We start from the raw sequence: 8,250 nt of genomic DNA, 5'->3' as shown, positions 1-8,250 counted from the left end.
CTCTCTCTCTCTCTCTCTCTCTCTCTCTCTCTCTCTCTCTCTCTCTCCTCTCCTCTCCTCTCCTCTCCTCTCCTCTCCTCTCCTCTCCTCTCCTCTCCTCTCCTCTTCTTCTTCTTTCTTCCCTGCTTAGAATCTCTCCACTTAGAATTTTTCCTTTGTTAGAATTTTTTCCTTTTTCCCCCACTTAGGATCTTCCCGCTTTGTCTTTTAGATAGTTTTCATAGAAAACTCTATACACTTAGTAATAAACTATAATAACTTTTCTAAGTGTCTTTTCTTCCTGCGACCTCAAACTAACAGACCTAAGTTAGAGCCTGGCAGCACCTGCAGAGACAGATCAAAGGCATTGCTGAATCCTCTGCTGTCCCTTGGCTGAGGTGTTAAGTGCCAGAAACTGCAGTTTCTGTCCTCAGAGGATTAAACAGATAGCAGGTCAGCTACAGTAGCCTAGTAAGTAATCTTTACTAGTGTAGACTAGAAAGATTTTATTAAACAGCAACCCTAGATATCTCGTAAGATATTACCCGGAATTTCGTAAGACCAAGTCTAACCCCTCACCGACGCTCTTCCAATTCCTATCCCCCTCGGCTGCCTCAAGAAGAACCAATCGACCGCAGAGGAGAAGAAAGAAGATCACCTTCTCCCCCCACCAAGCCGGGGCTGGCTCCCGGCAATAACCCAGTCTATGTTTAATAATTTTTGTAATTTTTGTGTAGTTCCATTAAAGTAGTAGTAACTTATTACTTACTTTTTTAGAATTATACCTCAAACATTCAATAATTTTATATAAAACAAAGCATGTACATTGATGGTTTAAATAGTGTTTGTCATATGGGTATCTATATAAAAGCAACGTTTTAATTTTTAAGTACAGAAATAAACTTCCAAGAGGAACATAATATACAAAATCTGTTTTCAAGAAAATTTACTGATTTAGTAGTTAATAATAATGCCTGGAAAATTACAGATCTCTATAGACTACTGAATAATATTGACATCTCTGTGAATTATATATCAAATTTTAAAGATAATCATATAGTTAAGTATGTAACTCTTGAAATTTTTACACTTGAATTTTTTTGTTTTTGTTTTTTAAAGATTTTGTTCACATTTTACAATGAATTTTATATATCATTATTTATTTCATTATTTCCATCCACCATATTTTCTCTGACTTCTATGGCTCTGTAACCTCTGAAATTCATACACAACTCCTTTTAAGTTATAATTGTTACATATACACATACGTAAATACACATACACACACATACATGCACACATAAACACAGTGTTGCTTGTATGTGAATTTTTAATGGTGACCATTAGTAATTGGATAAACTATCAACAGCATAATTATTGGAAAAGATGAACTTTCCTTCTCTTAAAACACCTAAATTATTGTACTTGAAAATTTCAGTTATGGTGTTACTAACATTATAAGTCTGAACAAAACATATAATCCATGGAATAATGTGTATTTTAATAACAATTTGCCAATAAAGTATATGTATTTCCTAATAAGGCCTTAAAGAGGGCTAAAAACTTAATTGGAAGACCCAAGATTACTAAGTACTTGTCTTCTATAGAAGTCACAGTTTTATTTCAAGTTATGTTTTTTTGGGGGAGATATGCATAGGATAATATAATGCTATCATAAAGAACACAATAGAACCCTAACACATTTCAAAATTATTAAAATCTATATAGTGAATCTTAAAGATTTCAAAGAAGCCATGTGAATCAGTTTCAACTCATTTTGTCATTTTACCATGGTGTATTTGAAATATTCAAGGAAGAAAGACAAAGTAAAAGATTTTATGAATGTTGGGCAACACAATGTCATTAAAAGGATGAAGCAGGTTGGTAGAAAAATATAATTAGGACAAATAGAAATAATATTGCTAGAATTATATTTAAAATTGTACTCATACCTAAAATATGCTCACAGTGACAACTTCAGACTAAGATGAATGAAACATTGAAGTTTTCATAATTGTTTTCAAGATGAAAGCAATATTCACAGAAAAACCAACCAGAGTATTATGAAGTTCATTATGAAATCTTTATTTAAAAGATAAAGGGATCTTTTAAAGCTGGCTAGCATAGACAGGTATCTTTCTGGAATACAAATTCAAATTGCTTTTACCACATAGTAACAAATTAAAATCTGCTCTACACAAAGCTATGACACTATGATGAAAAGTTGGTTCCATCCATTTCATTGGCATACCAGTATTTCATGATCAATTAAAATATTCCATCACATAAGCAGGATAAAGATTAAAATACCTAGTCCATTCTATCAGTGCACAAAAATCATGTGACAATTCCATATTTTAGATGAAAATTTTAAGCAAATCAGAAATAGAAGAAAGCTACATTAACTTTTCAGAGGACATCTACAAAAGTTTTAGCATGAAAAAAATGTTTTGTTTTTTGTTTTTTTATACCCCCCCACACTGGATTATACATACTTTTTTCCCCAATCTGTTTATATACCATTTTAATTACATGCAAGTATTAAGGTCAGTTCTAGGTTGAGGAACTAGCAATATAATAGATGCAAATAGTCAAGGGACGAGCAAGAAAATAAACACAAATAGTCAAAGAACAAGCAAAGCAATAAACAAAGTCCTGTGATCACTCCCGCAACCACTGTTTCTAAGGGCTTATCAGAATAACCAAAAAATCTGAGTCTACTTCCCTGTCCTAGCCCAAAGTCATTTTCATGACAAAAGCCTACTTCCTTGTTCTAGCCTAAGATTTGGATTCCTGCCTGAAGTTACTTCTTTGTTCTAGCCTAATGTCAGAATCAGCTGCATGAATACTAAAATTGAAGAGTTACAGAGAAATTAGCATGACCCCTGTGCAAGGATGAAAAAAATGTATAGAGTGCTTTTCACATCAAAGTTCACGTTTGTTCTCCATTTGATTCGTTAATGATTTATCTATAGTAACTCAAAAAAAAATAAAGTAACCAAAATACGCAAAATAACTGCGTTGACATGGAAAGTTCTAAATTTGTGCACAAATTTGGGACAACTCATAAAATAAGTTTAACTTATTTTATTTACATATAGTCTTAGTCATTTTGTTTAGTTTTCTGTTCTAAGTGATTATTTTAAATATATAGTTTTTTCTTACTAGCTTGGTATAATACAAACTCATTAAATTATCATACAAATGCTGTGGATATAACACCATGGGTAGAATATTGCCTAAAATATACATAATCCTGCCCTTGATCTCTAGCACTTCATAAACCAGGCATGGTGTTACACACATTTCATTAAACATTTGAGATGTGGAAGAAGGATGATGAGAAGTTTCAGTAAATACTCAGCTGTGTAGCTAAGCTCAATTCCAAGTTACTTTTTATCATTTCTATAAAAAATCAAAATTCTGTTAAACACCTGATAAGTAATGACTACCAAAACCAACAAAATAGTCATGCATTACTTTATGCCATTTGCACAGATACAGGGTAAAAATAAAGAAATTTTTTTGAGAGATAGAAGTGTTAATGGATGATAGATGTTTAGAACTTGTGATATTTCTTTGTGTGTACATGATTTCATATTGTTAAACATCTCCAGGCAATTTTATGAATTATTTCCGCCCAGCTTTTGAGAAATATTTGGGTATACATGCATTATATTATATGGAAATTTAGGTATCCAGATTCCTATTTCGATACTTTGCAGCAATTATGTATGTAGTAAGACTGATAAGTATGTGTAAAAAAGCTTACTACTGGCTCAACTGTGGCAAGATCTGCTAAAGATCATTATAATAAAAATTGTACATACTTTGGCTACTTGAGTTGCAGATCTTTATTTTACTTTATACTTTTATCCCACTGATCTTCCTTAGGGTAAAGTTTGTGTCCTCTGTGGGAAGACTGTCTGATTATTTTTTTTAATATAGTGATTTCAAAATTATATTATGGTCTTTTACATCCTTATACCCTTTTCACTTTAACTTATTGTAAAGCAAATTTTGAAAAATAATTTACAATTTAAAAATTATGGAGTGTCAAAGAAATGTTTCATTTGTTAAATAAAGTCTAAAAATCTCTTTTTATGACACAGAGAAAAGATGAACTTCTCTTTCTTGGTTAACAGTGAAACATTAGTTTGCTAACTCACCTGAAACCTGTTTTTTAATATCATAAGTTCCCCTAGACTTAAGGCTCAGCCCAAGCTGATTTCAAAGCTGTACAGTGATAACTTTATAGAAGAAATGTCTATAAACAGTGCTGTCTCAAGAGTACTACAAAAGTCCATCTACTTTAAGATTGTTAGAGTTAACCTAATATAGTTCATAAAATTCTTAGTACAGAAGATTTCATTAAAAAATAACTTCACTGGATTTATTGATTTTGAAAGTGTAATTCTAAAGATCTGATCACAAGATTATTAAATTGAAGCAATTCATGAAATAGCCTATAATACATATTTTATTGCATTATAATCTGCTTCTGGTGCAATGGCATTGTATTTGCATATAGAACCTGAACTCAAAATAATCTATGATCAAAATACTCTTGAGAGATGGTAATTGTAATGTAGTAACTGTTGAAAAATCCTGCAAAATTCAGTCACATCTATGCTGTAGCAGGAATGAAGAATAATTTGCTTTTAATGAACATTGCCATGGTATGAATGGAATTATTGAAGAAATTTTAATGCTTATGTGATAACTTATATTTGCTATCTTTGGGTCCATGAAGTTTCCATTTTGTAGAAGCAACATGGAATGTCTTACCATACTGAATTTGATTGTATTTTCTATATTGAAATGTTAACACCCTTACAGTGAGAGTATGGATAATTTATTCTTCTCTTCATTTAGAAGCAAAACAGAACTTTATAAATATATCTGTACAATGTTCATTTTGACACTAATAATAAATTTTGATATGTTTTCAATTATAAAGATAATTATTTCTATAATGAAAATACCTATATCTTTATAGAAATTTGATTTTTCCTGGAATTATTTCAGAGAGAATTTAGCATATAATTTTACACCTAACACTGAAATCAGAAAAAAAAATGTGATGTTTGAAATTATAAAATAAATTAATGTGCATTGTTTAATGATTGTATTTTTTTAAATTGCCATCTTAACAAAAACTTTCAACACTTCATTGGTATTTCCCAAAAATCACGATTTGAGGGGAACTACTGGAAAATGTAAATCATACTGAATAAGATACATTTGAGATCTTGGTTTCAATATGAATCAGGATAAAGAAGTGACTTGATTTGGAGGACCATTTATCTGGCTGTTTTGATTTATTTTTAAATTAGGTATAAAATTATATTTTTGTTTATGTATTTACTTATGTATTAAGTATTTATTTTAAGTGTTTATTTAGTTAGATTATATAGTAGGCATATGTTTTCACAGTGTGTCTCTTGATACATGTGTATGTGCTTTCGCATATTGGGGCCAGAGCTCAAAGGTCATCTTCTTTAGTGCTCTCTATGACTTATCTTTTGAAATAAAGTATTAAGAGATAGATAATGTATAAATTAGAAAGGTATAGATAGATAATATATATTTAAAAATGTTATCTATTTGACCCCAAAGCTTACTGACTGGCTTGCCTGGCTGGGGAACAAGCTAAGAGAATTTTCCTGATTTCAATCTGCATCCTGCCCTGCATTTTGTAGACAGACACATGACATTGACTGGTGTTTTGGTTAATTTTGATTATTTTTTAGTTAATTTATTTTTTTCTGCGTGGGTTGAGATTCTGAACTCTGGTTCTCATGCTTGCACAACAGACAAATAATACTCAGCTGAGTTGGCTTCCCTGACCATATTTCTTAGTGATAAAAAATATTTCTTAGTGATATAAATATATTTCAAATTACTAAATTTATACTACAAAGGAATGCATCAGTAATTATTCTCATATTCTATACAACTGTCAAGTAGATGTACATGAAAATATAGGATTGCTTTTTGACAAAAATAGTCATTTTATTTATAAAAATAAGCATGTAGACATTGAATTAAAGACAATTTAAAATATGGTAAGTTTTGAAAAAGATGCACTACTGTTCTAAGATAAATCAGAAACCTACAGATTGGGAAAAAAATCTTCACTAATCCCACATTCGATAGAGAGCTAATATCTGAAATATATAAAGAACTCAAGAAGCTAACCACCAAACAACCAAACAACCCAATAAAAAAATGGAGTATAGAAATAAATTGAGAATTCACAACAGAGGAATCTCAAATGGCAGAGAATCACCTAAAGAAATGTTCAAAGTCCTTAGTGATCATAGAACTGCATATCAAAATGACCCTGGGATTCCACCTTACACCAATTAAAATGGCTCAGATCAAAACCTCAGGTGACAACATATGTTGGGGAGGGTGTGGAAAAAGAAAAACATACCTCCATTCCTGGTCGGATTACAACCTGGTACAACCACTCTGGAAATCAATCTGGTGGTTCCTCAGAAACTTGAAAATAGATCTACCTGAAGACCCAGCAATACTACTCTTGTGAATATACCCAAAATATGCCCCATTATACCACAGGGGCATATATTCTACTATGTTCATAGCTGCCTTGTTTGTGATAGTCAGAAGCTGGAAAAAACACAGATGTCCCACAAGGGAAGAATGGATACAGAAAATGTGGTTCATTTATACAATGGAATAGTACTCAACTATTTTTTCACATTAAAAGATTGTTTTTATTTAATTTAATATTTCTCCAAACTTAGAGGTAAAGGAATACATTTTTTGTTTTGTTTTCATTTATCTTTTATTTATCCTTTGACAATTGTATACTTAGATACAGTATATCTTAACCCCATCTACCCCAAACTCTGTCCTTCATGCCCCGCCCCCGGTACAATCTGCATACCTCCCAACACATCTCCTATCATCTTCATGCCTTGGTTGGTTGGTTGATTGTTTGGTTGGCTGGTTAGTTGATTGTTTTTTGTTTGTTTGATTGGTTGGTTGATTGGTTTTAATCTTTGTCTCTTCTTTCATTCCTTAATAGTGTCTTTTGGTGGGAATAAATTCTTAATTAAAAAGTAGGAACTGAAACATCTTGGGCAGACTAGGATGGCCTTAAATTTTCATTGTAGGTAAGAGTCACCTTGCTTTCAACTCACACATGATGGTATTAAAGATATGTGCTACCATACTAACTCTAAACTCTACACTTTAATTAATCTGTTTTCATTGCTATTACAATTATGATATCTTGTTTAAAAACAGTTGCAAACCACAAGACCATGGAGATAATTTATTATTACATCTCCAGAGATTTTTATCATTCAGACTCCATATTTATGCCTATGACGAATCTTGTTTGTTTGTTTGTTTTTGTTGTTGTTGTTTTAAAATTATTTTTTCTCAAATCATAATTCATTCACATGGGTTATAAACACAGAAAGGCAGGATGTGGGGAAGGGAATGACACTGGAGTGTGGGTGTTCAGGGGGAATACAGATAACTTTCAGAACCGGGTATCAGCTGGGTGAAGGTTCAGGGGACAAGTCACTATGACTCTGCCTATGACTCGCTTGTCCTTATCTAAGTTGGTATTGTCTGCCAAGACTACCTATTTACAAGGTCTATGACTACTCAGGCTTGTAGATTTCCATAAAAGCTGCCTGCTTACATTAGCTTATAGCCATCTGTTTCAATGTTTTTCCACTGAGAACCAAGACTTAGCATTAGAATACATGTATGACAGGCCTATTGCTGATTTTAGGCCTATGGCTGTTTTTAGCCCTTCAGTGTGTCAGCAGGGCTGCCCCTGACATCTCCTCCCTTCTCTATGTATAGAAGGGTTGTGGCAATTCTAATCTTGCGAAGGCAGGGATAGAGGCCTTACCTCCAGTACTTGAAAGGGATCTTGTAATGACTCTAGTCCCCCTGTCATTGTCCAGTGAGGCATGAGGGCCATACCCATCCCTATGTCTTTTTCCTGGAGAGGGGATACATTTGACATCAACCACTATGCAGTCAGGCTTGTCCCTCAGGGAACCCAGAGAGATATTTTTATCTTTTATTTATATTCTCTTGCAGTGCTTAGCCTCGCAGCTAAGCAAGAATTCAGATAGCCTGTCAGAGCTGGTTCTGGGTGAACCTCTTTTAGGTTGGGTGAAGATGGGCTTTGGAAAAACCCTGTATAAAGTAACAACCTCATCTTGAGTCTCGTGGTCCTCCATAGCTAAATTACGATAATGTATCTGAGTAGGTTTT

At 32.7% G+C, this 8,250-nt stretch overlaps 1 pseudogene; it reads left to right on the top strand.

The window, feature by feature from the left end:
- The first annotated feature begins 2,805 nt into the window (after window positions 1–2,805).
- Window positions 2,806–2,900, top strand: LOC114623319 (annotated as a pseudogene).
- The last annotated feature ends 5,350 nt before the right edge of the window (window positions 2,901–8,250 follow it).

This window comes from Grammomys surdaster, unplaced genomic scaffold, assembly GCF_004785775.1.
Source record: "Grammomys surdaster isolate TR1022 unplaced genomic scaffold, NIH_TR_1.0 196, whole genome shotgun sequence".
NCBI lineage: Eukaryota > Metazoa > Chordata > Mammalia > Rodentia > Muridae > Grammomys > Grammomys surdaster.
This window is presented reverse-complemented; position numbering and strand designations above follow the sequence as displayed.